This window comes from Triticum dicoccoides, chromosome 1B, assembly GCF_002162155.2.
Source record: "Triticum dicoccoides isolate Atlit2015 ecotype Zavitan chromosome 1B, WEW_v2.0, whole genome shotgun sequence".
Taxonomy (NCBI): domain Eukaryota; kingdom Viridiplantae; phylum Streptophyta; class Magnoliopsida; order Poales; family Poaceae; genus Triticum; species Triticum dicoccoides.
Genome location: NC_041381.1, coordinates 528045857 through 528052701, shown reverse-complemented (window position 1 = coordinate 528052701; position 6845 = coordinate 528045857).

Here is a 6845-nt window from a genome sequence, read left to right as displayed (position 1 = left end):
ATGACAACATCGAGGAGCATGTGGGAGCCATCATGGGTATCCAGATCCCGCTGATGGTTATTGACTGAGAGAGTCTCGGTCATGTCTGCATGTCTCCCGAACCCGTAGGGTCTACACACTTAAGGTTCAGTTACGCTAGGGTTATAGGGATATGTATATGCAGTAACCCGAATGTTGTTCGGAGTCCCGGATGAGATCTCGGACGTCACGAGGAGTTCCGGAATGGTCCGGAGGTAAAGATTTATATATGGGAAGTCCTGTTTCGGGCATCGGGACAAGTTTCGGGGTTATCGGTATTGTACCGGGACCACCGGAAGGGTCCCGGGGGTCCACCGGGTGGGTCCACCTGTCCCGGGGGGCCACATGGGCTGTAGGGGGGTGCGCCTTGGCCTAATGGGCCAAGGGCACCAGCCCCACATAGGCCCATGCGCCTAGGGTTTAAGGGGGCAAGAGTCCTAGGAGGGTAAGGCACCTCCTAGGTGCCTTGGGGGGAGGGAAAACCCCCCTTGGCCGCCGCACCCCCTAGGAGATTGGATCTCCTAGGGCCGGCCACCCCCCCTTGGCACCCCTATATATAGTGGGGGAGAGGAGGGACTTCACACCTGAACGCCTTGGCCTTTGGTTGCCTCCTTCTCCCTCCCCAACACCTCCTCCACCTCCATAGTGCTTAGCGAAGCTCTACCGGAGTACTGCAGCTCCATCAACACCACGCCGTCGTGCTGCTGCTGGTGCCATCTCCCTCAACCTCTCCTCCCTTCCTTGCTGGATCAAGAAGGAGGAGACGTGGCTGTTCCGTACGTGTGTTGAACGCCGAGGTGCCGTCCGTTTGGCGCTGGTCATCGGTGATTTGGATCACGTCGAGTACGACTACATCATCACCTTGCAAGCTTCCGCACGCGATCTACAAGTGGTATGTAGATGCAAACTCTCTCCCTAGACTCGTTGCTTAGATGAACTCATAGATGGATCTTGGTGAAACCGTAGGAAAATTTTTAATTTTCTGCAACGTTCCCCAACAAGAAGAGCCTAAGCTTGGGGATGCCCTGGCATCCCAAGCTATTATCCAAGAATAAGCAACCAACTAAGCTTGGGGATGCCCCCGAGTGGCACCCCCTCTTTCTTCTAACGACCATCGGTATTTTACTCGAGGCTATATTTTTATTCGTCACATGATATGTGTTTTGCTTGGAGCGTCTTGTATGATATGTGTATTTGCTTGTTTTATTTTGTGTTTTAAGCCATCAATACTTGCTGGACACACCTATTTGAGAGAGCCAATATTATGTCATGACTTGTTAGAATTGCTCTCTACGCTTCAGCTAAATTTTTTATGAGCAATGGACTTGCTCTAGTGCTTCACTTATATCTTTTTGAGCACGGTGTGCTTAGTATTTTTGAAGAAATGCTCTTTTGCTTCACCTAGATTTATTTTAGAGTTAGTAAAATTTTGAAGAAATTCTCTCTTGCTTCACTTAAATTATTTTGAGAGCAAGAAAATATATTATGCTCATGATCTTCACTTATATTTGTTTGAGCTTATGAAAAACAACACATGAAAATTAGTCCCAAAGTGATAGATATCCAAGAAGGATAAAAAAGAAAAAAGAATATGTCATGAAGATCATTGGACAAAATAAACTTGATTATTAGTAATAGTTTTGAGATATGATGATGTGATATGTGAATTATGTTGATTAATTGTGCTCTAGTAAGAATATTGGTGTTAAGGTTTGTAATTCCCTATGCATGCACGAAAGTCAATAATCATGCAATGAAAATTATATCCTACTTGTGGTGCATTATTTGGTGTTAATTATGCTTAATGCTTGCTTATGAGATTATTCGTTTCTTGGTTGGTCGCTTCTCAATCTTTTTGCTAGCCTTCATTTTGCACCAAGTATGACCTCTACTTGTGCATCCAAAATCCTTTAAACCAGTTTTGCCACATGAGTCCACTATATATACCTATATGAGGTATTCTTTTGCCGTTCTAAGAAAATTTGCATGTGCCATCTCTAATTTTCAAAATGAACTTCTCTTTTGTGTGTTTGTTTCACTCGCGGAACGGTAACGGGTGGCTAATATTTTCCATGCTAGATGTGTTATTCTCACGATGAGTGTTTATTCACTTGTCATTGCACGAGAGTAAGGCAAAGGTTTTAGGGATGCCCAGTCCCGAAATGCAAAAATGAATTTACTTTATGTTGTCAAATAATAAATTCCTTGGAAAGTGTTGGGTATGGAGGGCACCCGTGGATACGGCTAGCCATGGAAAGTGAAAGTTATGGTGGAAAAAGGAATAAACTTTATTTTCTGTTTGGGAACCACCTATGATATATCCAGCATGGAAAGTGTTGGGATGCTCTGAGTCGTTTTCGTTGGTGGGATGGATACACCTCCCAAAAATGTTTTTATCTCTATTTTTCGCTTTGAGCTCTGGCACCTCTACAAATCCCTACTTCCCTCTACGAAGGTCCTTTCTTTTACTTTATGCATTTTTTTTGAAATTGAGTCTCCATCCTCTCTTATAGAAGCACCAACTAGGGGGCAATATGATCGCACTTAAGTATTGGGTGTAGCTAATATTCGAGTGTGTTTCACGAATGGATCAATGTTTGAGCATGATGGGCTAGGGATAACTTGTTTTAGCATTGATATTTTGAAAGACATGGTTGCTCTTGTTGATATGCTTGAGTATCTAAATTATTATGTCAAAACTAGACTCTTGCTTTGAATCACATAAAAGTCCAAATGTCCATGCTATAAAGAAAAGAATATGATATGACATGATAAACATCACTCCACATCAAAAATTATGTTATTATCACTTACCTACTCAAGGACGAGCAGGAGTTAAGCTTGGGGATGCTGATACGTCTCCAACATATCTATATTTTTTGATTATTCCATGTTGTTTTATTATCAATCTTGGATGTTTTATAATCATTTTATAGTCATTTTGTATCATTTTTGGTACTAACCTATTGACATAGTGCCAAATGCTAGTTGTTGTTTTCTGCATGTTTTTTACACCGCAGGAAATCTATATCAGACGGAGTCCAAATACCACGCCACTTTACGATGATTTTTTATTGACCAAAAGGAAGAAGATGGGCCCTGGTTGCACCTGGGGGGAGTCCCGAGGAGGGAACAACCCACCAGGGCGCACCAGGAGGCCCAGGCGCGCTCTGGTGGGTTGTGCCCACCTCGGGTGCCCCCTTGACCGACTCTTTGCTCTATAAATACCCCAATGTTCCAGAAACCCTAGGGGAGTCGACGAAATATTCATCCAGCCACCGCAGAGTCTAGAACCACCAGATCCAATCTAGAAACCATCATAGAGGGGTTCACCACTTCCATTGGTGCCTCTTGATGACGCATGAGTAGTTCTTTGTAGACCTTCGGGTCCGTAGTTAGTAGCTAGATGGCCTGCTCTATTTCTCTTGATTATCAATACAATGGTCTCTTGGAGATCCATATGATGTAAAGCGGTGTGTTTGTTGGGATCTGATGAACTTCGAGTTTATGATCAGTTATATCTTTTTATATCCATGGAAGTTATTTGAGTTTCTTTGATCTCTTATATGTGTGATCTCTTATAGCCTTGTATTTCTTATTTGATATTTGGGTTTTGTTTGGCCAACTTGATCTATTTGTCTTGCAATGGGAAGAGGTGCCTGGTAGTGGGTTCGATCTTACGGTGCTTGATCCCAGTGACAAAAAGGGAACGGACACGTATGTATCGTTGCTACTAAGGATAAAAAGACGGGATCCATATATGCCGCAATAGATAAACGGATCTTCTCTACATCATGTCATCGTTCTTATTGCATTACTCCATTTTCGCATGAACTTAATACACTAGATGCATGCTGGATAGCGGTCGATATGTGGAGTAATAGTAGTAGATGCAGGCAGGAGTCGGTCTACTAATCTTGGATGTGATGCCTATGTAATGATCATTGCCTGGATATCGTCATAATTATTTGAAGCTCTATCAATTACCCAATAGTAATTTGTTTACCCACCGTTTGCTGTCTTTCTTGAGAGAAGCCACTAGTGAAACCTACGGCCCCCGGGTCTTCTTTCTCATATATTTGCCTTGCGATCTACTTTTTCCTTGCATTTATTTTCAGATCTATTAAACCAAAAACACAAAAATACCTTGCTGCAATTTATTTTTTCTGCGATCTATTTATCCTATCTACAAATTTACCTCACATCTTTTGCCTATCTCGATGTGTCGTACCCCGAAAGGGATTGACAACCCCTTTAACACGTCGGGTTGCGAGGTGTTGTTATTTGCGTGCAGGGGCTGTTTACGTTGTGTTGCTTGGTTCTCCTACTGGTTCGATAACCTTGGTTTCATATCTGAGGGAAATACCTACCGCCGTTGTGCTGCATCATCCCTTCCTCTTTGGGGAAATACCGACGTAACTTCAAGCGATATAATGCCCTCCCTCGGCCCACCTTTGGTGCCCGTCTTCTGGTATATTAGTCATTTTGACCTATAAAAAAAATAAGGAGAGGACTTTCGGGACGAAGCATCACCGTCTCGAGGCGAAACTTGGGCAGGAGCATTTTTGCCCTCCGGTGGAGCAATTCCGCCGGGGGAACTTCCCTCCCGGAGGGGGAAATCATCGTCATCATCATCACCAACAACTCTCCCATCTTGGGGAGGGCTATCTTCATGAACATCTTCAACATCAACAACTCCTCTCAAACCTTAGTTCATCTCTTGTGTTCAATATTTGTACCAGAACTATAGATTGGTGCTTGTGGGTGTCGGTGTCAAAACTGGTAGATCTCGGGTAGGGGGTCCCGAACTGTGCGTCTAAGGATCGAAAGTAACAAGGAGGCAGGGGACACGATGTTTACCTAGGTTCGGGCCCTCTTAACGGAGGTAATACCCTACTTCCTGCTTGATTGACTGTGATGAGCATAGGGGGTTACAAGAGTTGATCTACCTCGAGATCATGATGGCTAAACCTTAGATGTCTAGCCTGTATGATTGTGATTGCCTCTATGGAATAAACCCTCCGGTTTATATAGGCACCAAATGGGACCAGGGGTGTACAAAGTTGGCTTATAGAGGAAGGAAACTATTCATCCGGATGCCAAGCTTGCCGCCCACACAAAGGAGAGTCCCATCCAGACACGGGAGGAGGCCTTCTGTTCTTGTATCTTCACGACCCGTTAGTCTGGTCCATGTCACATAGGCCGGCTCTCCGAGGACCCCATAGTCCAGGACTCCATCAGTAGCCCCCGAACTTGCCTTCAATGACGACGTTGTATCTGGCTTCATGTCTTTGGCTTTTGCAAGGTAAGTTCCCCATTGTGCTTCATATAGTTCGGCTTTTGCATTAAATATTGTATTCTCCAGCTTCTGCGTCACCATTGCCTTGGCTTCCACGTGGCAAATGAATACGTAGGGTCTAAGCATTTTTACAAATCACCCCTTGACCAAGTAGATAAGGTGCTTATAAAAGAGAGATTGAATCTCAGATTCCATTCCTCACCAGACGAAAATCCTTAGGGCTTGCCATAAGAAACCAGCCAAAGATGGCCAATGCTCCTTGCTCTTCCTCGCGTCCCCAGGCCCTCAAGAAGGCGACAGGGAGAGCTGATCGGTGTCCCATGCTCAATTGACCAAGCTGCAGGCGCAGGGATACCTCCCTCCATCGGGTCTGGTCCCCCTTCGGGCTGGATTAACCCCCTACAATGGCGAAGCCCTGGCAAATAAATTACCCAATCTCAATCAAGGGGGGCGGGTGTGCTTCATTTCCTTCTTGTTGAGGGGCGTGGGTGTCACGCCCAATATGCGATACTATCCTAAAGAAACTCGAAGGTCCCACCAAGGATAGAACCGCATATTGAAACGCTTTTGCAAGGTGGATATCATTACATCAACATTACATAATAGATGGGGATACATACAAAAGGCATACAATGCCACACGAATACAACATCACAATACATAAGAGCAACATCCGACTACGGATGAAACACAACCAGAAACTCAAACGACATCCACCCTGCTAGCCCAGGCTGCCGACCCGGAACCTATCCCCTGATCGAAGAAGAAGCAGAAGAAGAACTCCAAAACAAGCAAACATCATTCTCGCGTCATGATCATCGCAAAACCTGTACCTGCAACTGTTGTTGTAGTAATCTATGAGCCACGAGGACTCAGCAATCCCATTACCATGGTTATCAAGACTAGCAAAGCTTAAAGGGTAAGGAAGGGGTAACGTGGTGAGGTTGCAGCAGCGGCTAAGCAAGTATGGTGGCTAACATACGCAAGTAAGAGCGAGAAGAGAAGCAAAGGAACGGTCGTGAAGCTAGCAATGATCAAGAAGTGATCCTGAGCTCCTACTTACGTCAAACATAACCCTAAACCGTGTTCACTTCCCGGACTCCGCTAAAAATAGACCATCAAGGGTACACACACGGTTGATGCGTTTTAATTCGGATCTGGTGTCAAGTTATCTACAACCGGACATTAACAAATTCCCATCTGCCACATAATCGCGGGCACGACTTTCGAAAGATTATACCCTGCAGGGGTGTCCCAACTTAGCTCATGATAAGCTCTCGCGATTAACGAAGGATATATCTTCTCCCAGGAAGACCCGATCAGACTCGGAATCCCGGTTTACAAGACATTTCGACAATGGTAAAACAAGACCAGCAAAGCCGCCCGATGTGCTGACAAATCCCGATAGGAGCTGCACATATCTCGTTCTTAGGGCAACACCGGATGAGACTAGCTACGAGTAAAACCAGACTTCGAGTTTCCCCGAGGTGGCCCCGCAGGCAGCTCGTTTCGGACCAACACTCGAAGG